At 47.2% G+C, this 24,210-nt stretch overlaps 1 long non-coding RNA gene across 3 annotated transcripts; it reads left to right on the forward strand.

Moving 5' to 3' along the window:
* The first annotated feature begins 3,047 nt into the window (after positions 1-3,047).
* Positions 3,048-23,814, forward strand: LOC118149767 (uncharacterized). 3 transcript variants are annotated; one of them, XR_008478137.2, is made up of 4 exons: positions 3,048-3,118; positions 3,234-3,354; positions 10,118-10,298; positions 22,344-23,814. It is a non-coding gene; the product is annotated as an uncharacterized LOC118149767 (long non-coding RNA). The 3 variants fall into 3 exon arrangements; XR_004737483.3 differs by having other exon boundaries at positions 22,923-23,814; XR_004737484.3 differs by lacking the exon at positions 22,344-23,814 and adding an exon at positions 15,405-17,531.
* The last annotated feature ends 396 nt before the right edge of the window (positions 23,815-24,210 follow it).

Here is a 24,210-nt window from a genome sequence, read left to right on the forward strand (position 1 = left end):
AGGTACATGCCAGGTAGTCCAGCTAATTTTTTAAATTTTTTGTAGAGTTGAGGTCTTGCTATGTTGCCCAAGCTGTTCTCAGGGTAATTAGCAAATCCCTCATCTGAAACGTGTACCATTTCCTTATGTTGGGAAGGTTCAGTATCCTCCTCCTAGCTATTTGGAACTATATCTTATTGTGAATTACAGTCATCCTACACTGGTACGAAACACTAGAACTTATTCCTCCCATCTAGCTGTAATTATGTATCCTTTAACAAATGTCTCTCTTCCCCCTACCCTTCCCAGACTCGAGGATTCTCTCTTCTACTTTCTACTTCTACGAGACCAACTTTTTTTAGCTTTCCCATATGAGTGAGAACATGCGGTGTTTAACTTTCTGTTCCTGGCTTATAGAGAAGAGTGTTTTAAGACATTAAACTGTTGATACCATCTTTCCATCAACAACTCCCAAATTTATATGCTCCCGACTCCAGACTCATATATCCAACAGCCACCCACATGCCTCCACTTGGGGTCCAATAGACATTTTAAACTCAACACGGCCAAAACCAACTCCTGATCTTCCTCCACGAAACCCACTCCATCTGCAACCTCCCCCACGCTTCAGTTGATGGCAGTTCCATCCTTCTTGGAAGGATGGGGCAAAAAGCCTTGAATCTCTCCCACCCTTCATCTATCAAAAATAGTATTGGTTCTATCTTAAAATTGCAAGGCCAGGTGTGGTGGCTGAAGCCTGTAAGTTCAGTGCTTTGGGAGGCTGAGGCGGGAGGATCCCTTGAGGCCAAGAGTTTGAGACCAGCCCGGACAACATAGTGAGACCCCCCCATCATCTCTACAAAAAAAGTTTAGAAATTAGCCAGACAGGCCAGGTATAGTGGCTCACGCCTGTAATCCCAGCACTTTGGGAGGCTGAGGCAGGCTGATCATGAGGTCAGGAGATTGAGACCATCCTGGCTAACATGGCGAAAACTTGCCTCTACTAAAAATACCAAAAAAATTAGCCAGGCGTGGTGGCATGCGTCTCTAGTCCCAGCTACTTGGGAGGCTGAGGCAGGAGAATCACTTGAACCCGGGAGGCAGAAGTTGCAGTGAGCTAAGGTCATGCCACTGCACTCCAGCCAGAGCAACAGAGTGAGACTCCATCTCAAAAAAAAAAAAAGAAAAGAAAAGAAAAAAAATTAGCCAGGCATGGTGGCATGTGCCTGTGGTCCCAGCTATTGGGGAGGCTGAAGTGAGAGGCTCACTTGAGCCCAGGAGGTTGAGGCTGAAGTGAGCTGTGATTGCACCCCTGCACTCCAGCCTGAATGACAGAGACCCTGCCTCAAAAATTAATTAATTAATTAATTAATTAAACATAGCAAAATAGGATCTGGCCAGGCACAGTGGCTCACACCTGTAATCCCAGTACTTTGGGAGGCGGAGGTGGGCAGATCACGAGGTCAGGAGTTCAAGACCAGCCTGACCAACATGGTGAAACCCTATCTCTACTAAAAATACAAAATTAGCGAGGTGTGGTGGCACACACCTGTAATCCCAGCTACTTGGGAGGCTGAGGCAGGAGAATTGCTTGAACCCAGGAGGCAGACATTGCACTCCAGCCTGAGTGACAGAGTGAGGTTCTATCTCAAAAAAATAATACAGGATTTGTCCACCTAGACACTTGTCCCCACCTCTGCTGTTGTCCGTCCTTCCATCCTGCCCCTACCCTTATATGCTGTCTAGCCTCAACCCAGATGCCAGAGTGATCCTTTGCAAACATGAATCACGTCATGTCATGTTTGGGTTTCAGTCCCTACTGTGGCTCCCAAGTTCACGCCAAAAACTTGGTGAGGACCTTCTGTGGCCATGAGGCTCCACGTGACCTGGCCCCCTTCTCTAACTTCAATTCTCACTTGGCTCACCCACCACCGCCTCGACCTTCCTGGAATACATCAGACACACCTCCAACCTTTGGTGTATCCCTGGCTGCTCTCCTGCCTGTAACACCCTTCATGCCAGGTACCTGTGCACCTTACTTCCTTTTCTTCTTCCCTTTTTTTTTTTTGAGATGGAGTTTTGCTCTTGTTGTCCAGGCTGGAGTGCAATGGGGCGATCTTGGCTCACTGCAACCTCCACCTCTCAGGTTTAAGCAATTCTCCTGCCTCAGTCTCCCAAATAGCTGGGATTATAGGCATGCACTACCACACCCAGCTGATTTTTTGTATTTTTAGTAGAGACAGCATTTCTCCATGTTGGTCAGGCTTGTCTTGAACTCTGAACCTCAGGTGATCTGTCCACCTCAGCCTCCTGTTTACTTCCTTTTCAAATATCACTTTCTCAAGGAAGCCTACCTTAATCACATCCTCAACATTCCATCTTCCTGCCCTTCTTTTCTTTTATTTGTTTATTTTTTTTGATACAGGGTCTTGCTCTGTTGCCCAGGCTGCAGTGTAGTGGCTCCAGCTCGCTGTAGCCTCAACCTTCCTGATCAAGCCATCCTCCTACCTCAGACTCCTAAGTAGCTGGGACCACAGGTGCACACCACCATGCCTGGTTATTTTTGGGGTTGGTAGAGATGGGGCCTCACTATGTTCAGGCCAGTCTTGAATTCCTGGGCACAAGAAATCCTCCTGCCTCAGCCTCCCAAAGTGCTGGAATTACAGGCATGAGCCACCACACCTGGCCCCCAGCAATACCACTGATACTGCTGAACATTTTTTCTCCATTGCTCTAACCTCCTTCTAGCAATCTATATAATTCTATGATATTACTATTATTGTATTAGAACAGGCCAGGTTATACTGCCATAACATACACAGCAAACCCCCAAAATCTCAGTGATGTAAAAAAATGTTTTTTTCTCACTCATGCTACATGACTCAGGGACCTAAGCTAATCAAACAGGTTTCATTTTGAATATTTCCAGTATTCATGTATGGGGTAGAGGGGAAGCTCTGTGGGGCCTCATGCCAGCAATCAAACACTCTGCCTGGAAGTATCGCGTCACTCCTCACAATTCATTGGCCAGAACTGATCACATGATTTCAGCTAACCGGAAGGGAAGCAGGAAGTAAAATCGCATCGTGGCTGGGCTTGGTGGCTCACACCTGTAATCCCAGAACTTTGGGAGGCCAAGGTAGTTGGATTGCTTGGGCTCGGGAATTCAAGGCTAGCCTGAGCAACATAGCAAGGCCTCACCTCTACTAAAATTGTTTTTAAAAAATTGTTTTTTTCGTTTGTTTTGTTTTGAGATGAAGTCTTGCTGCGACGCCCAGGCTGGAGTTCAATGGTGCGATCTTGGCTCAGTGCAACCTCCGCTTCCCAGGTTCAAGCTGTTAAGCACATCACTCGCCTAAAGAGATCACCAGGCAGGTATGTGGGCAAACGAGGTCGTTTTATTTCGTGCCCGGGTGCAATCAAGCCAAGTCTGAGAAAGGAGTTAGGCAAGGAAAGTAGGAAAGGGTATTGGTTATATACCAATGGGCAAGTGGTCAGTTAAAGGTGGTAATCTATCTTGGGGAGGGGAAGGGCTTCGCAGGCTGCATGATCACAAGGGTAGGGGTTATCTATTACAAACAGGCATGGTCATAAGGGTGGGGGTTATCGGTTGCAAGCAGGGGGAGGCTGCGGTAAATTACATAGTTACCAGGTGGGGGTTTTGAGAAACCTAATATCTAGGGAGGAAATTTTGCAAGGCTGAGCTGGAACAGTGGCCGAATGTCGCAGGGGGAGAGCAATCAGTTGAGGCAGGAGCAAGTTGTTTCACTTCTCTCTATGGCCATCCAGTTATTTCAGACTTTCTGGCTCCTGGAGACCACCTGGAGGTGTATGTGCAGGTCACCAAGGCTATGATGGCCAGGCTTGGACTTGGAGTCCCGACAGAAGCAATTCTCCTGCCTCACCCTCCCACGTAGCTGGGATTACAGGCGCCCACCACCACACCTGGCTAATTTTTTTTTTTTTTTTTGTATTTTTAGTAGACAAGGTTTCACCATATTGACCAGGCTGGTCTCCAACTCCTGACCTCAAGTGACCCGCCCGCCTTGGCCTCCCAAATTGCTGGGATTACAGTCATGAGCTGAGCCACCATGCCCAGCCAAAAAAAAAAAAATTCTAATAAATAAAGAAAAATAAAAAATCCTACCACGTACCCAGAAGGGGGAGAATTCAAAATATTCAGAGAACAGCACTAATAACTACTCTAATTCATCTATTTTTATTACTTGTCTTCCCCCCTGAAAGGTAGACTCCACAAAACAAGTATCCCCAGCACCTAGAACAGTGTCTAGCACATAGTAGATGCTCAGAAAACTTTTTTTTTTAGTAAGTAATTGGATTTCATCATTATATTCGCATCTGGAATCAAAAGTTAAGAGCTGATATAAACCCCCATTTTTTTTTCTTTTTGAGGCAAGGTCTCACTCTGTCACCCGGGCTGGAGTGTAGTGGTGTGATCATGGCTCACTGGAACCTCGGCCTCTTGGGCTCAATGGATCCTCCCCTCTCAGTCTCCTGAGTAGCTGGGACTACAGGCAAACACAACCACACCAGCTAATTTTTGAGTTGTTTTTGTTGTTGTCGTTAGAGATGGGGTCTTGCTATGTTGCCCAGGCTGCTGTCAAACTCCTGCATTCAAGTGATTCTACCACCTCAGCTTCCCAAAGTGCTGGGATTAAAGGCCCGAGCCACTGCCTCTGGCCAAACCCCAAATTAAACATACACTGCAAATGCGTAGGACCAAATGTTCTTAATCTATTCCTGTGGTGTACTTGAAGCCCATGAAATTGGTTTCAAAAAAATTTGGGTTTTTTTTTTTTTTTTTTTTTTTTTTTTGAGACAGAGTTTCGCTTTTGTTGCCTAAGCTGGAGTGCAATGGCACTATCTCAGCTCCACAACCTCCACCTTTCAGGTTTAAGCGATTCTCCTGCCTCAGCCTCCCAAATAGCTGGGATTACAGGCACGCACCACCATGTCCGGCTAATTTTGTATTTTTAGTAGAGACAGGGTTTCACCATGTTGGTCAGGCTGGTCTAAAACTCCTGATCTCAGGTGATCCGCCCACCTTGACCTTCCAAAGTGCTGCAGTTACAGGCGTGAGCCACGGCACCCAGCCTCAAAAAAACGTTTAAGAAGGGGTCTTGTAACTTCCACCAGACTTTCAAAGGTACCTCTAAAACAGATCAGAAACAAGTGATCCAATTTGGGAGGCCGAGGTGGGTGGTTCACTTGAGGCCAGGAGTTCAAGACCAGCCTGGCCAAAATGGTGAAACCTCGTCTCTACTAAAAATACAAAAATTAGCCGGGGAATGCACGCCTGTAATCCCAGCTACTTGGGAGACTGAGGCACGAGAATCACTCAAACCAGGAGACAGAGGTTGCAGTGAGCTGGGATCATGCCACTGCACCAGCCTGAGCAACTGTTTTTTTAAAAAAGAGAAAGTGCTTAGGCCAGGCACGGTGCCTCACGCCTGTAATCCCAGCACTTTGGGAGGCCGAGGCAGGTGGATTACCTGAAGTCAGGAGTTCAAGACCAACATGGTGAAACCCCATCTCTACTAAAAATACAAAAATTAGCCGGGTGTGGTGGCACGTGCCTATAATCCCAGCTACTCGGGAGGCTGAGGCAGGAGAATCACCTGAACCTGGGAGCAGAGGTTGTCATGAGCTGAGATCGTGCCACTGCACTCCAGCCTGGGCAACAGAGTTAGACTTCGTCTCAAAAAAAAAAGTTGGATATGATGGTGCACACCTGTGATCCCACCTATTTGAGAGGCCAAGGTGGGAGGATTGCTTGAGCCCAGGAGGTTGAGTCCGTGGTGAGCTGTGATTGTGCTACTTACTGTACCCTAGCCTGGGCAACAGAGTAAGACTGTCTCAAAAAAAAAAAAATAACAGTTGAGTCATTTCACCTGTTCCTGCCTCAGTCTCCTTGTCTATGCAGCAGGCCTGGTGCAGGGATCAACTAACAGGTGCTGTCTATACTGCCAGGTAATACCCAAAAGCTGTGCTCATCCAGGAAAGGTGCTACGTGCTCACCTGTGCAGCCAGCACGCCATCTAGTGGACGCAGTGGGCAGTCAGCGCAGCTCCCCACACACCTGCCTCTCCCGGGTCCCAGGCTACCACTAGTGGGACTCCAATTCTGTGCACACCATAGGGCAAGGCAGTCCCATTATCCTTCCCTGCAGGGGAGGGTGGAATTCCAGGGCTGCTGCCTGTCGCCATCCTCTCCTTTCATCTATCCACAACTCTCATCTACCACACTCAGGAAGAATAAGACGGGACAGGTGTGGAGAGGGAGCAATTGACTCAGCACACTATTTATTTATTATTTAATTTATTTTGAGACAGTGTCTCGTTCTGTCTCCCAGGCCCCAGGCTGGAGTTCAGTAGTGGCACAATCTTGGCTCACATCAACCTCCGCCTCCCAGGTTCAACCACGTCTCCTGCCTTAGCCTCCCAAGTAGCTCGGACTACAGGCGCCTGTCACCGCGCCCAGCTAATTTTTGTATTTTCAGTAGAAACAGGGTTTCACCATGTTGGCCAGCTGGTCTTGAACTCCTGACCTCAAATGATCCACCGGCCTTGGCCTCCCAAATTGCTGGGATTACAAGCATGAGCCACAGCACCCAGCCCCTCAGCACACAATTTAAAGGAATACCAAACCACTCAGTAATCAAGAGATCTTGGCCAGGCATAGTGGCTCACACCTGTAATCTTAGCACTTTGGGAGGCCAAGGCTGGTGGACTGCTTGAGGCCAGGAGTTTGAGACCAGCCTGGCCAACATGGTGAAACCTCATCTCTATTAGTAGAGATGAGGTTTTATAATTTTCACTATAAAAATTAGCTGGGCGTGGTGGCACACACTTTTAATCCTAGCTACTCAAGTGGCTGAGGCAGGAGAACTGCTTGAACCCAGGAGGTGGAGGTTACAGTGAGCCGAGATCGCACCACTGCCCTCCAGAGTGAGACTTAGTCTCAAAAAAAAAGAAAAAAAGGATCTGAGTGCAGCTTTTTGTCTTCATTAGAGATGAGGTCAGGCTCTGTCACCCAGGCTAACTCGCAGTGGCATGATCATAGCTCACTACAGCCTCCACCTCCTGGGCTCAAGCGACCCTCCCACCTCAGGCTCCCAAGTAGTTGGGACCACAGGCACATGCCAGAAGCCCAGCTAATTTTTTACATTTTTTTGTAGAGTAGGGAGTCTCATGTTGCCCAGGCTGGTCTAAAACTCCTGGGCTCAAGCAGTCCTCCTGTCTCAGCCTTTTAAAGCACTGAGGCTACAGGCATGAGCTACCACATTTAAAAAAATCAACATTAATGCAAAGGCCAGTGGTGGCTCATGCCTGTAACCTCAGCACTTTGGGAGGCAGAGGTGGGAGGATCACTTGAAGCCAGGAGTTCAAGACCAGCCTGGACAACATAGTGAGACCCACCTCTTAAAAAAAAAAATGCTGGGTGTGGTGGTGTGTGCCTACAGACCTGGCTACTCAGGAAGCTGAGACAGGAGGATTGCTTGAGCCCAGGAGTTTGGAGCTGCAGTGAGCTGTGATCGCACCACTGCACTCCAGCCTGGGCAACATAGTGAGACCCCATCTCAGAAAATATTAATGTAAAAAAAATTCATGATAAAATATCACATTTTATTTTATTTTGTTTTGTTTTTGAGACAGAGTTTTGCTCTTATTGCCCAGGCTGGAGTGCAATAGCATGATCTCACTGCAACCTCCATCTCCCAGGCTCAAGCAATTCTCCTGCCTCGGCCTCCCGAGTAGCTGAGACTACAGGCACCCACCACCATGCCCGGCTAATTTTGTATTTTTAGTTGAGATGGGATTTCTCCATGTTGGTCAGGCTGGTCTTGAACTCCTGACCTCAGGTGATCCACCCACCTTGGCCTCCCAAAGTGCTGGGATTACACGCATGAGCCACCATGACTGACCAAAATAACACATTTTAAAATAAAAATAGATCCATATGCCTTGTATCAAATTGTTTTAATAAAAATGGATTTTTCCCTCTGCATCAGGCTCCGGTAGAGGCCACACCCATGTCATGAATCCTGTGCCTCACAGCCTGGCCCTGGAGGGATGAAGGGGCGGCTACTGTACCAGACAGGGTGGCTGAGCTGGCCCACAGCCTGGAGCTCAGCAGCATCCATGGCCTCTACCTCCTTGACGTGGGAGTGCCTCCAGCCCTACTCCACACCGGCGAACCAACAGCAGCGACCCTGGGACAGTCCCCTTGGTGGTTCTTGGGCTCAGATCACAGGCTGCCAGCATCTGAGTGGTTCTGTTGCTGTCCTCTGCAGGCTAGGATTAGGCCTGTGCCCACACAGTGACCCAGGACCACCCCGTCTCTAAGGCTCTGGACCTCAGACTCAGTCACTGCATACAGCGGTCCTCCCATGCTACCCCCCAGAAAAGGAGAGAAGAACCCTTGCTGGTACTATGTAGCCCTGCCTTGTTTTTTTGTTTCATTTGAAATTGAGCTGAAATTCATATAACACAAAATCATATAACACAAAATCAAACAGTTTTAAAATGTACAACTTGGCCGGCCACAGTGGCTCACATATGTCATCCTAGCACTCTGGGTGGCCGAGGCAGGAGGATCACTGGAGCCCAGGAGTTTGAGACCAACCTAGGCAACATGGTGAAACCCCATCTCTACTGAAAAAAAAAAAAAAATTAGCCTGGAGTGGTGGTACACGCCTGTAATCTCAGATACTCAGGAGGCTGAGGCACGAGAATCATTTGAACCCAGGAGGCAGAGGCTGCAGTGAGCTGAGATGGTACCACTGTACAAGTGCACTCCAATCTGGATAACAGGGAGACTGTGTCTCAAAAAAATAAAAGATAAATACACACACACACACACACACATACATATGGAGAGAGAGGATAAAATGTATAGTTTAGCCAGGCAAGGTGGCTCACGCCTATAATCCCAGCACATTGGGAGGCCAAGGCAGGAGGATTGCTCTAGTCAAGGCATTTGAGACCAACCTGGGCAACACAGTGAGACCCCATGTCTACAGATAATCAAAAAATTATCTAGGCACGGTAGTGTGTGCCTGTGGTCCTAGGTACTAGAGAGGCTGAGGTGAGAGGATTGTTTGAACCTAGGAGTTTAAGACCAGCCTGGGCAACATAACAAGACCTCATGTCTACAAAAAAAATGTTTAATGATCTGGGTGCAGTGGTGCGCACCTGTAGTCCCAGCTACTTAGGAGGCTGAGGCAGGAGGATCACTTGAGCCCAGGAGGTTGAGGTTGCAGTGAGCTATGATGGCACCTCTGCACTCCAACCTGGGCAACAGAGTGAGACTCTGTCTCAAAAAATAAATAGATAGATAGATACGTAAATCAGTAAAATAAAATTCAGGGAAATTCAACACATTCACAATGTTGTGTAGTCCTCATTTCTCACCAGTTCAAAACTTTTTCATGACCCCAAAAGGAAATCCTGACGCCTCTCTTGTTGTATAACCAAGGGTTACATGACCCTGAAGAAAATGACAAAATTCAGGGCCCAGTGGGGACCCTGGGTTTACACAGGGGAGACTAGTTTAAGGTTTTTGTGCAGTGAGGGAGGCAGGCACAGAGCTTGGGTTAAACACCATCCCCTACCCTCCTGGGGTAGGATATATCTTTTTTTTTTTTTTTTTTTTTTGAGACAGAGTCTCGCTCTGTTACCCAGGCTGAAGGGTAATGGTGCAATTCTCCTGCCTCAGCCTCCTGAGTAGCTGGGATTACAGGCATGCACCACCACACCCAGCTAATTTTTATATTTTTAATAGAGACTGAGTTTCACCATGTTGGCCGGGCTGGTCTCGAATGCCTGACCTCAAGTGATCCCCTCACTTCAGCCTCCCCAAGTGTTGGAATTACAGGCGTGAGCCACCACACCTGGCCAGTAGGGTCTGTCTTTTAGCTGAGACATACAGTAACAGGAAGTAGAGTATTAGGGGAATCCTCTGGTTGGATTATAAAAGATAGAGACCTGGAGGAGATAAAAGCACAACCTCAAAGTAGGGGCAGCCTTTCCCTGCAGTAGTCAAGGACACACCTTCCCTGGCTACAGAACAATCCCCAGCCATTTTCCCACCCTGAGAGTCTCTGGTCCTTCCACAGACACGTCATCATACGGAATGAACATCCATGAGCCTGGTGTCCTTCACCTTTTCTGCAAAGCCCAGCCCGGGTGGTGAAGTTTATCTCCAAGACAAACAGAGCTGCCCCTGTGTCTGTGACTGCTTGTATTTGCTGATGACGTCATATCTGTCCTGGGCTTCCTGATCCAAGTGATTCCAGGGTGAGTCTCTGGTCATGGTGAGTCATGTCCCCACCCACCCTGGCAGACAAGGATGTGGCTCCAGGAGTGACCCGGTCCTCAGAGAGCTAAACTAGGGTGAAACCCTACAGAGGAGGTGTGGCTGCTGATATAAAGGCTGCTGATGAAGGTACATCTCAGACCCCCAAACCCACACTCGGTACCCTGCAGCAGACTCCGTCTATACCACACGGGTAAAACTCACAGCATCTCATTCCCATTTTGCAAATGAGCAGGAGAAAAGGCTCAATGTGGAGAAGCATCTTACTAGGACACACAGCAAGAAAATGATAGAAGGGGCTTGGCACGGTGGCTCACACCTGTAATCCCAGCACTTTGGGAGGCCAAGGCAGGCAGATCACGAGGTCAGGAGATCAAGACCATCCTGGTCAAATAGTGAAACCCCATCTCTACTAAAAATAAAAAAATTAGCTAGGCATGGTGGCACGCATCCGTAGTCACAAATACAGAATCATTTGAACCCAGGAGGCGGAGGTTGCAGTGAGCCAAGATCATGCCACTGCACTCCAGCCTAGTGTCACAGCAAGACTCTGTCTCAAAACAAAGAAAGTGACAGAAGGGTTTGCTTACCTTCTGGTGGCAGAGGCAGCAAAATCAGTCCAAGAGCAATGATTTCAAAAGACCAGTGAAGAGGTGTTGCATGGGAAAGGCAGGCAAAGCTAACTTGTAAAGCCTCGCTCAGGACACTGAGGTCTCGGAATTCCAGCAGCCTGACCCGGGATTCCTCCAAAGCAGCTGTATCCAAATGGTAGCCTGGGGGCATGGGTGGCCCCGGGTTTCTTCCAGGCTTCCTTGGTCACCTGGTCTATCTGTGGCTCAGGCATTTCTCTACTATTGTGAGGCAGAGAGATAAATAAGCCAGCAGAAATAAATGAGTCAGGAGTGGTGGTGTGCACCTGTGGTTCCAGCTACTCAGGAGGATCACTTGGGCCCAGGAGTTCAAAGATGCGGGGAGTTATGATGGTGCCGTTGTACTCCAGCCTGGGCAACAGAGTAAGACCGCATCTGTCATAAAATAAAGTAATTAAATAAATCAAATAGTAAGAAAGTTCATTCAAGAAAGTTTACTCTGTTGGCCAGGTGCAGCGGCTCACACCTGTAATCCCAGCAGTTTGAGAGGCCAAAGTGGGCAGATCACCTGAGGTCAGGGGTTCGAGACCAGCTGGTCAACATGGTGAAACCCCATCTCTACTAAAAATACCAAAAAACGTATCTGGGCATTGTGGCAGGCGCCTGTAATCCCAGATACTTGGGAGGCTGAGGCAAGAGAATGTCTTAAACCCAGGAGGCAAAGGTTGCAGGGAGCAGATGTCGTGCCACTGCACTCCAGCCTGGGCAACAGAGCAAGACTCTGTCTCAAAAAAGAAAGAAAGGAAGAAGAGAAGAGAGGAGGGGAGAGGAGGGGAGGGGAGGGGAGGGGAGGGGAGTAAGTTCACTCTGGTTGGGTGCAGTGCCTCATGCCTGTAATCCTAACACTTTGGGAGACCGAGGTGGATGGATCACAAGGTCAGGAGTTTGAGACCAGCCTTACCAAAACGGTCTCTACTAAAAATACAAAAATTAACTGGGTGTGATGGCGGGCACCTGTAATCCCAGCTACTCAGGAGGCCAAGGCAGGAGAATTGCTTGAACCCGGGAAGCAGAGGTTGTGGTGAGCCAAGATCATGCCATTGCACTCCAACCTATGCAAACAAGAGTGAAACTGTGCCTCAAAAAAAAAGAAAGTTTACTCTGTTTAAAAAAAAAAAAAAAGTAACTAAACTTGAAATGGATTTGCATGGTAGTTGCACAACCTTTGGGGGGTGTGGAAATTTCACGTGACTTGACCAACCAGATTGAAAGTAGTGGGTGAAAGACTAGGCCAGCAGACTTCAGCATGAGCTGCAATTTCTGTTGACTGGAGATCAAAGGCAGCCTTGAAGAGGAGGGAGGGGACAGCCAATGCAGGCAGTGACTTTCCCTCACCCTCCACTCAGGCAGCCCTGGCTGCTACCCCCCACTCACCTGGAGTCACACCTGGTAGATGGCAGTCATATCTCTGGGGAAGTGTCCCCAAGGAAAACTGTGGCCTCTCACCACTCCCTCAAGGTTATCTGGAGTGCTGCCCACTGCAACTCCTATTGACCAGGACACAGGGAACCGGGGACATGACCGTGATGTGACCTGCCTCAAGTCACAAGAGGATGTTGTCACTGAGACAGGAAGTGAATTCCCCAGACCTACTGTTTTCCCACCAGGATCAGGACACCATCCTTGCATTCTGTCCCATTCCAAGGAGACCTCAGACACCAAAGTCACACAGCCTCCAGCTGCTCCGAATTGGGAAGGTGGTTTCCTGTTGTAGCCAATGTCAGGTTTATGAGTGCCTGGAAACATTTCCAGGCAAAAATGCCACCTCTTGGCCAGGCATGGTAGCTCATGCCTGTAATCCCAGCACTTTGGGAGGCCAAGGCAGATGGATTACCTGAGGTTGGGAGTTCCAGACCAGCCTGACCAACATGGAGAAACCCCATCTCTACTAAAAATACAAAATTAGCCAGGTGTGGTGGCGCATGCCTGTAATTCCAGCTACTCAGGAGGCTGAGGCAGGAGAATCACCTGAACTCGGGAGTCACAGGTTGCAGTGAGCTGAGATTGCACCACTACACTCCAGCCTGGGCAAGAAGAGCAAAACTCTGTCTCAAAAACAAGCCACCTCCTTGTCCCAGCTGCTGTGCCTACCCTAGAAGGAGGAAGAATCCATTGACTCTGGACTCAGGGGTCTATTCAACAAGCACACAGCAGTTAGAGTCGGGGTGGGGGGGGGCTGGGGGAGATGCACACACCCACGACACCCACGTATTTCCCCTGTTAGTGTCAATATCCAAATGTTTCAAAACCTAATACGATCTAAATGACTTTCTGTCATTCTGCCATGAGTAAACAGCCAAAATCTCAGCTCCTTTTGTGCTAAGAAGAAAGCTGCTGCTAGAAGAGAAAGAATCTTGGCCAGACACAATGGCTCACGTCTGTATTCTCAGCAGTATGGGAGGCCAAGGTGGGAGGATCGCCTGGGGTCTAGAGTTCAAGACCAGCCTGGCCAACATGGTGAAACCCCATCTCTATTAAAAAATACAAAAATTAGCCAGGCATAGTGGCACACGCCTGTAATCCCAGCTACTTGGGAGGCTGAGGCTGGAGAATCATTTGGACCCGGGAGGCGGAGGTTGCAGTGAGCTGAGATTGCACCACTGCACTCCAGCCTGGGCGACGGAGTGAGACTGCATCTCAGAAAATATGTATATATATTAGACCAGCTCTTGATGTCAGAAAAATATATGATGATTATTATGTATGTATGTATGTATTTATTTATTTATTTTGAGACAGAGTCTTGCTCTGTTGCTCAGGCTGGAGTGCAGTGGTGAGATCCTGGCTTACTGCAGCCTCAACCTCCTGGGCTCAGTGAATCCTCCCACCTCAGCCTCCCGAGTAGCTGGGACTACAGGCATGCACCACCACACCTAGCTAATTTTTGTGAGACAGGGTTTCACTGTGTTGCCCAGGCTGAAGCAGTCCACCCTCCTCGGCCTCTCAAAGTGCTGGTGTTACAGGTGTGAGCCGCCATGCCTGGCCTCTGCTTGTCTTTTAACGTTTTCTCTTTCAGGAGAGCAAAGTTTGGCCACACAGGGTAGCCTCTGATGGTCGTTTTTGTTTGCACCCCACCTGATTACACACCTATGGCTATGTTCAGGTGCCAGGTACCACCTCACCACACTGGCCTCTTACTGATATTTCTAGCAGATTTGTTTCCACAACAGCTCAGGCCTTCTGCCACTTTTCACCGTATTCCTCATTGTGCCTCATCTCTGGCTTGGAAGTTTCACAAATCTATCAGTGCCGTGAACAATGAGAGAATGCAACCATATGGCCAGGAGCGGAGGCTCAGGCCTGTAATCCCAGCACTTTGGGAGGCCAAGGCGGGCGGACCATTTGAGGTCAGGAGTTTGAGACCAGCCTGACTGACATGGTGAAACCCCATCTCTACTAAAAATGCAAAATCAGCCAGGTGTGGTGGCGCACGCCTGTAATCCCAGCTACTTGGGAGGCTGAGGCAGGAGAATCACTTGAACCCAGAAGGCAGAGGTTGCAGTAAGCTGAGATCACCCCATTGCATTCCAGCCTGGGCTCTGTCTCAAAAAGCAAACAAACAAAAAGAGAGAATGCAACCGTTTCACTAAAAGGGGATGTATCAGCCTCATGGACCTTGAAATTCAGCATAAAACAAAAATTTCCATTAGACAAATGCACATAATGATGAATTATTAAAACAAACCTTGAATAGTAATTTACGCATTTCTGTAAATATGTCCCCAACATATTGACATTGACCATAAAGTGCAGGAAGGCTTAAGAATCAATGCAAACTTTGCTAAGTACGAAAGGCAGGCTTCGCCAACTAAGCCCGTTGGGATGTCCCATCGGTATCTGATCACTATAAAAGTTTTAGCATGAATTGGCCATAATGTTGGGAAGTACTGTGGGCCCAGAAATAGGACCACAAATTCATGGTGGAAAGAACTTTTCTATTTTAATACTCATTGCTAAGATGCCCTCGCAACTAAAAGGATGCATTATATGCATTAGTCATTGTATTCAGAGATTTTAAAATCTATAGTTGCTCTAGTGTTGGTGAGGCAGTATGCAGGCACATAGGGGCACATATATTCTATCCCTTTTTACTTTTTTTTTTGAGATGGAGTCCTGCTCTGTCGCCCAGGCTGGAGTGCAGTGACGCAATCTTGGTTCACTGCAACCTCTGCCTCCCGGGTTCAAGGGATTCTCCTGCCTCAGCCTCCTGAGTAGCTGGGACTACAGACACCCGCGACTATGCCTGGCTAATTTTTGTGTTTTTAGCAGAGACTGCTCCTTGCAGTCAGGAGCAGCAAAAAAGACACATTCTGGCCAGAGACAAAGGAAGCAAAAGAGGCAAAGGGACAAGGTCTGCTGAGAAGGCTTAAAGGTGAAATGGTGGAGGGTCAGGAAGCTTTTTTCTTTCTTTCTTCTTTCTTCTTTTTTTTCCCCCAGGAAGCTGTTTTCTTGTCCTCCTCACAACTTCCTAGAAAGCAAGATATGGGCTGGGTGCAGTGGCTCTGGGAGAGTGAGGCAGGAGGATGGCTCAAGCCCAGGAATCTGAGACCAGCCTGAGCAACACAGCAAGACTCCATCTCTACAAAGAAAAAAATAGCCAGGTGCAGTGGCAAGTGCCTGGAGTCCCAGCTACTCGGAAAGGTGAGGCAGGAAGATTGCTTAAGTTGAGGAGTTCGAGGCTGCAATAAGCTGTGACTGCCTTGCTGGACTTCAGCCTGGCAACGTGAGCCCCCATGCCCAGCCATACGGTTGCATTCTCTCATTGTTCACGGCACTGATAGATTTGTGAAACTTCCAAGCCAGAGATGAGGCACAATGAGGAAACGGTGAAAAGGGGCAGAGGCTTGAGCTGTTGTGGAAACAAATCTGATAGAAACGTCAGTAAGAAGTCAGTGTGGTGAGGCGGTACCTGGCACCTGAACACAGCCACAGGTGTGTAATCAGGTGGGGTGCAGACAAAAATGACCATCAGAAGCATCCCTGTGTTGCCAAACTTTGCTCTCCTGAAAGAGAGAAAGTGTTAAAAGACAAGTAGAGGCCAGGTGCGGTGGCTCACACCTGTAATCCCAGTACTTTGGGAGGCCGAGGAGGGTGGATCACCTGAGGTCATGAGTTCGAGACCAGCCAGGCCAACATGGCAAAACCCTGTGTCATAACTAAAAATATAAAAAAGGAAACTTAGCCAGGCATGGTGGCATATACCTGTAGACCTGTAGTCCCAGCTACGTGGGAGGCTGAGGCAGGAGAATTGCTTGAACTCAAGAGGCGGAGGTTGTAGTAAGTCAAGATTGTGCCACTGCACTCCAGCCTGGGGGACAGAATGAGACTCAGTCTCAAAAAAAGAAAAAAAAAAAAAGGAAAAAAAAGGACAAGTAGGCCTCATGGAAAAGAATATTCCATTCCATTCCAACCCCTGACATCCCCTGCTGTCCCTTTCGGGGAACTGCTTAGCAATCCAGGTGTTTTTCTTCTGGCTTCTCTTTGGTGACAGCAGTTACTAGTATAGAAATATATTAAATGTAATGGCAAAAACCACAATTCCTTTTTTTTTAAACAGAAACTCACTCTATCACCCAGGCTGGAGTGCAATGGCATGATCACGGCTCACCACCTCCTGGATTCAAGCAGTTCTCCTGTTCAGCCTCCTGACTACAGGCACCTGCCACCATGCCCAGCTAATTTCTGTATTTTTAGTAGAGATGGGGTTTCACCATGTTGGTCAAGCTGGTCTCAAACTTGTGACCTCATGATCCGCCTGCCTCGGCCTCCAAAAGTGCTGGATTACAGGCGTGAGCCACCTTGCTTGGCCCCCACAATTAATTTTGCACCAACCTTTTGTTTTGATGGAATTCTGTAAAAGTGCTTCAAAGGCTTCCCTCTCAGAAAAAGCACCAAGTGAAGGGAAAATGGTTCCAGCACTTAGTGCATTTGTTGATCAGGGAAAATACTTGGCATACCTGCAAGGATTTAAGTCTTACTAAGAGGGCATTTGGAGCGGTTGTCGATATTTGGAGTTCTGTCAATACAGAAAACAAATTTGCTTAGGAAAGGAAAGTCCGGAATTTTCTCTGCTAATGTTTTCCCATGGGAAAAAACAAATCAAGACAAGAAAAATGAAGATAAGCCAGGCAGATCAACTTCCACAAATCCGGTTGGGCCATTTCCCCGAGAAGCCAAGTCACCAAGGAGTTTTCAGGGTGACAGATCAGCATCTCTCTCTTTCTACCCTTGGAAAAGTAAAGAATGTTCACGTTATCTTGACCTTGAGCAAATCAATAGCCTCTTCTCACAGAAGCCAACCTGCACCTGGAGAAAGAGATTTCAGAATCAGAGCTGTGGATAGAAGTTTAAAAAAGAATACACAGGAGCCTAAAGAATCGTCTTTCTTTGGTCTGTTGGCCACTTCCTAAGTTCGGAAATGTAGTGGTCTCAATTCTTTAGAAAGAAACATGAGCCATTTATTATAGATGTGGGCTAATATTTATAGTCTTAATACTAGGGTTCCAAAATATCCATAAAATATAATTGTCAAAAAATAAAAATAAAAATAAAAAATACAGAGAGTCTGGGCACAGTGGCTCACGGCTATAATCTCAGCACTTTGGGAGCCAAGGTGGGTGGATCACCTGAGGTTGGGAGTTTGAGACCAACCTGGCCAGCACTGTGAAACTCTGTCTACTAAAAATCCAAAAAATTAGCTGTAGGAGAATTGCTTGAACCTGGGAGGCGGAGGTTGCAGTGAGCCACAGATCAGGCCACTGTACTCTAGCCTGGGTGAGAGTGAGACTCCGTCTCAAAAAAAGAATACACAGAATTTTAGAACTAAAAGTAACTTGAAGACCAACTACTCTATGTCAGAGGTGTAAACACGGAGACCAAGAAGTGGAAAATGCCTTTTCTGATAGTACAGGCTGGTAGCAACAAACTGAAACCTAACCCTTGGCCTCCTGGGGCGTTATCTATGACGCCACACAGTCTCCAGTGAGAACTACAGAGGCTCTTTCGTGTTTCTGGATGACATTGACATCCAGAGTTCCTCCGGTAACAAATACTAAAAATATGGATTAAAATGTAACAAAACTGTCGTCAGGTCACACTTTGGGAGGAAGCCTGAGACGGGTGGATCACCTGAGGTCAGGAGTTCGAGACCAACCTGACCAACATGGTGACACCCTGTCTCTACTAAAAATACAAAAATTAGTTGAGCTTGGTGGTGTGCACCTGTAATCCCAGCTACTCAGGAGGCTGAGGCAGGAGAATCACTTGAACCCAGGAGGCAGAGGTTGCAGTGAGCTGAGATTGAGCCATTGCATTCCAGCCTGGGAGACAGAGTGAGACTCTGTCTCAAAAAAAAGAAAGAAAGAAAAAGAAAATACTTATTGGAGATGGGCAAAATGACTCATGCCTATAATCCCAGGACTGTGGGAGGCTGAGATGGGAAGGTTGCTTGAGCTCAGGAGTTTGAGACCTGCCTGGGTACCATAGGGAGACTTTGTCTCTACTAAACATCAAGAAAATTATGCAGGTGTGGTGGCGTGCACCTGTAGTCTCAGCTACCTGAGAGGCTAAAGCGGGAGGATTGCTTGAGCGTGGGAGACTAAGGCTGCAGTGAGCTATGATTGCACCACCATGCTCCATCCAGCCTGAGCAACAGAGTGAGACCGTCTCCAAAAAATTTTTATTTTTGTGAGACCGTCTCCAAAAAATTTTTATTTTTTTGAGACGGAGTTTCGCTCCTGTTACCCAGGCTGCAGTGCAGTGGCGCAATCTTGGCTCACCGCAACTTCCGCCTCCTGGGTTCAAGCGATTCTCCTGCCTCAGCCTCCTGAGTAGCTGGAAATACAGGCATGCACCACCATGCCCGGCTAATTTTTGTATTTTTAGTGAGACAGGGTTTCACATGTTGACCAGGATGGTCTCGATCTCTTGACCTCGTGATCCACCTGCCTCAGCCTCCCAAAGTGCTGGGATTACAGGTGTGAGCCACGGCACCCAGCTCAAAAAACTTTTAAAAAGAAAAAATTTATTGGCCTCGGTGGAGGACCAGGGATCTTGACTTAACTGCTTAGAAAAAAAACAATATCCTAAGAGAAATTATCCCACCAAGCCTGTGACAAGGAGCAGGTTCAGAAGCTGAATCTCCTGAAGAACTCCTTGGAGTGCTTGGTAGAGACAAATGTAAAACTTTTCTGGAGGAGGATTCTTACAGGAAAAATGGTTCTTGGCCGGCCGCAGTGGCTTATGCTTATAATCCCAGCACTTTGGGAGGCTGAAGCAGGCGGATCACTTGAGGTCAGGAGTTCAAGACCAACCTGAGCAATACGGTGAAATTCCATCTTTATTAAAAATACAAAAATGAGCCGGATGTAGTGGCAGCCTCCTGTAATTCCAGCTACTCGGGAGGTTCAAGTAGGAGAATCGCTTGAACTTGGGAGGCGGAGGTTACAGTGAGCCAAGATTGTACCACTGCACTCCAGCCTGCGAGACAGAATGAGATTTCATCTAAAAAAAAAAAAAAGGTACAAACCACAGTGCTTCCATTATTCATGTTAAAACAAACAAACAAAAAATAGGTTCTCCCCCTGCCCACCCCAAAAATGACTCTGTAATAAAAAAAATTACCAAAACAAATAAGGAAAAAAAATCCACTATGATAGGGAATCAGCAGACACAACAGGGGCTGAGTAAATAAAAACAACCAAACCAAACCAAATAAAACAAAACAAAGCGAACAAAACCACACAGAACTATCCTGGTAGAGACTATAAAATAATTTTTATTTTTGAGATGGAGTTTCACTCTTGTTGCCCAGGCTGGAGTGCAATGGCATGATCTCGGCACACTGCACCTCCCCAGTTCAAGCAATTCTCCCACCCCAGCGTCCCAAGTAGCTGGGATTACAGGCATGTGCCACCACACCTGGCCATAAAATAATATTGTAAGTGATTAAAGAGATGCAGGAATAGAAGCTATAAAGAAATAACATTCTGAAACAGAAATTGAAAGACCTACACCAAGTAAAACAATTGCATTACTAATTTTTTTTTTTTTTTTTTGAGACAGAGTCTCACACTGTCATCCAGCTGGAGTGCAGTGGTGCGATCTTGGCTCACTGCCACCTTCACCTCCCTGGGTTCAAGCAATTCTCCTGCCTCAGCCTCCCGAGTAGCCGGGACTACTGATACCCACCATCACATTCAGCTAATTTTTTGTATTTTTAATAGAGATAGGGTTTTACTATGTTGGCCAGGCTACACTTGGACTCCTGACCTCATGATCTGCCCTCCTCTCCTTCCAAAGTGCGGGGATTACACGTGTGAGTCACGGTGCCTGGCTGCATTACTAATTTTTTTATTTTTATTTTTGCAAGACAGAGTCTCACCCTGTTACCCAGGCTGGAGTGTAGTGGCACAATCTCAGCTCACTGCAACCTCCACTTCCCGGGTTCAAGCAATTCTCCTGCCTCAGGCTCCTGAGTAGCTGGGATTACAGGCATGTGCCACCACGCCCAACTAATTTTTGTGTTTTTAGTAGAGACAAGGTTTCACCATGTTGGTCAGGCTGGTCTTGAACTCCTAACCTTGTGATCTGCCTGCCTCGGTCTCCCAAAGTCCTAGGATCACAGGTGTGAGCCACCACACCCCACCTTGCATTACGAATTTTTAAACAACCCAAAAACAAGGCTCAGGCCCACATGGTTTCACTAGTGAATTCCATCAGATATTTAAATTTAAATATCTAATTCTTCAAAAACTCTTCCAAGAAATAGAAAATGAGAAAAAAAAAACCAGTTTAGCAGTTCCTAAAAATGTTAAGTATAAAATGATCATGTGATCACTTGTGAACATGTGATCATGTTAAGTATAAAATGACTAGAGGCTTTTTTTGCTATATAAGGTGAACTGTATTAGTCCGTTTTCACACTGCTGATAAAGGCACACTCAAGACTGGGCAACATACAGAAGAAAGATGTTTCTTGGACTTGCAGCTCCACATGGCCAGGGAGGCCTCACAATCATGGCGGAAGGCAAGGAGGAGCAAATCTCATCTTACGTGGATGGCCACAGGCAGAGAGCTTGTGCAGAAAAACTTCATTTTTAAGATTATCAAATCTTGTGGGACTCATTCACTATCATGAGAACAGCCCAGGAAAGACTCACCCCTATAATTCAATCACTTCCCACTGGTTGCTACCATGACACATGGGGACTGTGGGAGTTACAGTTCAAGATGAGATTTGGGTGGGGTCACAGCCAAACTGTACCATGACCATTCACAGGTTCTGAGGATTTGGACTTGGGGGGCATCTTTGAGGATCCGTTATTCAGTGTACCAGAGCTAGTGCTAAGCACTCTTAAAGCAGATCTCCAATTTATGACGGTTCACCTTTGACGGTTTTGACTCTATGATGGTGCAAAAGTGATATGCATTCAGTGGCAAGTGTCCCTTTTTGAATTTTGAATCATGATCTTTCCCTGGGCTAGGAATATACAGTAGGATGCTTTCTAGCAATGTTGGGCAGGTGGAGCGAGCTCCCAGGTCAGCCGCAGCATCACAACATACACAGCTGATACTCTGCAGCGTACTGTGGTAGCAGATGATTTTGCCAACTGCAGGCTACCACCAGGCTAAGCTATAATGTTAGGTTAGGTGTATTACATGCATTTTTCAACTTGATGTTTTCAACTTATGATGGGTTTATTGGGCTGTAACCCCCATCACAACTTATAGGGCACTGGAGTAAAAAATCTTGTTTATGTTAACAACATTTGTAAGACACAATAGCAGGTAACATGTCAATAAGATTTTTTTTTTTTTTAAACAGAGTCTCACTCTGTCACTCAGGCTGGAGTGAAGTGGTGCGATCTTGGCTCACTGTAACCTCCTCCTCCCAGGTTCAAGTGATTCTCCTGCCGCAGCCTCCTAAGTAGCTGGGACCACGGGTACACGCCACCACGCCCAGCTAATTTTTTATATTTTAGTATAGACAGGTTTTGCCATGTTGGCTAGGCTGGGATTACCATGCCTAGCTAATTTTTGTATTTTTAGTAGAGACGGAGTTTCGCGATGTTAGAATTTGAACTCCTGACATGTGATCCACCTACCTTGTCTTCCCAAAGTGCTGTGAGCCACCACGCCCAGCTGGCACTACCCTTTGATGTTGCTACAGACCAGGAACTGACCATTCTCAAAGAGTTCTAAAGGAGCAGGTTGGTCATAACCAGAACATTATTTCCATGAAGGAGCATTAACTGTGACTGCATATCTGCTTGAAGGTTTGCGTACAATATGAACCTGGTCCTTTGATCAAATTCCAACCTCAGCAATCAAATTGGGCCATCTGAGATACCTGTGGGTTTTTTTTTTTTTTTTTAGATGGAGTCTCATTCGACTGCAATGGCACAATCTCAGCTCACTGCAACCTCTACCTCCCGGGCTCAAGCGATTCTCCTGCCTCAGCCACCTGAGTAGCTGGGATTACAGGCACCCACCACTCTGCCTGGCTATTTTTTTGTATTTTTTGGCCAGGCTGGTCATGAACTCCTGACCTCAGGTGATCTGCCCACTTTGGCCTCCCAAAGTGCTGGGATTATAGGCATGAGCTTTTTCTTTTTTTTTTTTTTTTTTGAGATGGAGTCTTGCTTTGTTTGCCCAGGCTGGAGTACAATAGCACAGTCTTGGCTCACTGCAGCCTCTGTCCTCTGGGTTCCAGTAATTCACCTCCCTTAGACTCATGGGTAGCTGGGATTATAGGCACATGCCCTGACACCCGGCTAATTTTTGTATTTTTAGTAGAGACAGGCTTTCACCTTGTTGGCCAGGCTGGTCTCGAACTCCTGACCTCAGGTAATCCACCCACCTCAGCCTTCCAAAGTGCTGGGATTACAAGCGTGAGCCACCATGCCTGCCCACTTGTGGGTTTTACGGTGGTTTGTTAATCTCTGTCTTTTCCAGCTCTTAACCACACCACCGAGCTGCCGGGGTGTTAAACGTCAAGCCTCTGCTCTTTCCAGCTCCTCAAATGACCCTCTGGCAGCAGAGGGTGAAACGATCTCATTCATCTGAAGGCACAGAGGGAAGTTCTAAGACAAAAGATGATCTGCAAAATTAAGGTGACTACATTCAAGTTTCAATAAAAAACCAACAGACATACTTGGAAAGCCGAATACATAATGGCAGTAATTATAAAGTCATGAATGTGTCTCCTGTATTGGACATGAAACCCAGTTAGCAAATCACATAAGCCAAATACTGTAAATCTGTTCAGGAAGGAGGCATCTGCTTCCATTGCCAGAAACTTGGGAGTGATGTGTTATTTGCCCTCTAACATCAGGGTCACATAACCTTTTGGTTCCCAAGCACGATATGTGTTTTTTTGTTTGTTTTGAGACGGAGTCTTGCCCAGGCTGGAGTGCAGTGGCACAATCTTGGCTCACTGCAACCTCTGCCTACTGGGTTCAAGCGCTTGTCCTGTCTCAGCTTCCCAAGTAGCTGCCACTACAGGTGCCCACCACCTTGCCTGGCTAATTTTTGCATTTTTAGTAGAGATAGGATTTCACCATATTGGTCAAGCTGCTCTCAAACTCCTGACCTCAGGTCATTCATCCACCTCGGCCTCCCAAAGTGCTGGGATTACAGGCATGAGCCACCACGCCTGGCCACATGATACATTTTATAGTTTGCAAAACCCCATAAAACCGTCCCGAAGTCCAAGTGACAGTTTCTGTTCTAAGTCCAGTGGCATCTCTTCCTTTCAGTGTTCCCATCTGGGTCACACAGTGCCTTCATTGTGTTTGTTACCTAGTGAACTTTAGCACAAGATTAGTTTAGAAGTCTCACATCTTAGCCCATAACAGATGCAACTGCACTCACAGAGTTTTGGCGTTTTTGTTTGCTTGTTGAAAGAAAGTCTCACTCTGCAGCCCAGGCTGGAATGCAGTGGCACGATTAGAGCTCACTGCAAACTCCACCTCCTGGGCTCAAGCCATACTCCTTCCTCAGCCTCCAGAATAGCTGGGACTACAGATGCACACCACCACACCTGGCTAATGTCTTTATTTCCCTATATTGCCCAGGCTGATCTCAAACTCCTGGACTCAACCAATCCACCTGCCTCCATCTCCCAAAGTGCATGAGCCACCCTGCCTGGCCCCCAGATAGAAGTTTTTTTGTGGCCGGGTACAGTGGCTCACGCCTGTAATCCTAGCACTTTGGGAGGCCAAGGTGGGCAGATTGCGAGGTC

Source organism: Callithrix jacchus, chromosome 2, assembly GCF_049354715.1.
Source record: "Callithrix jacchus isolate 240 chromosome 2, calJac240_pri, whole genome shotgun sequence".
Taxonomy (NCBI): domain Eukaryota; kingdom Metazoa; phylum Chordata; class Mammalia; order Primates; family Cebidae; genus Callithrix; species Callithrix jacchus.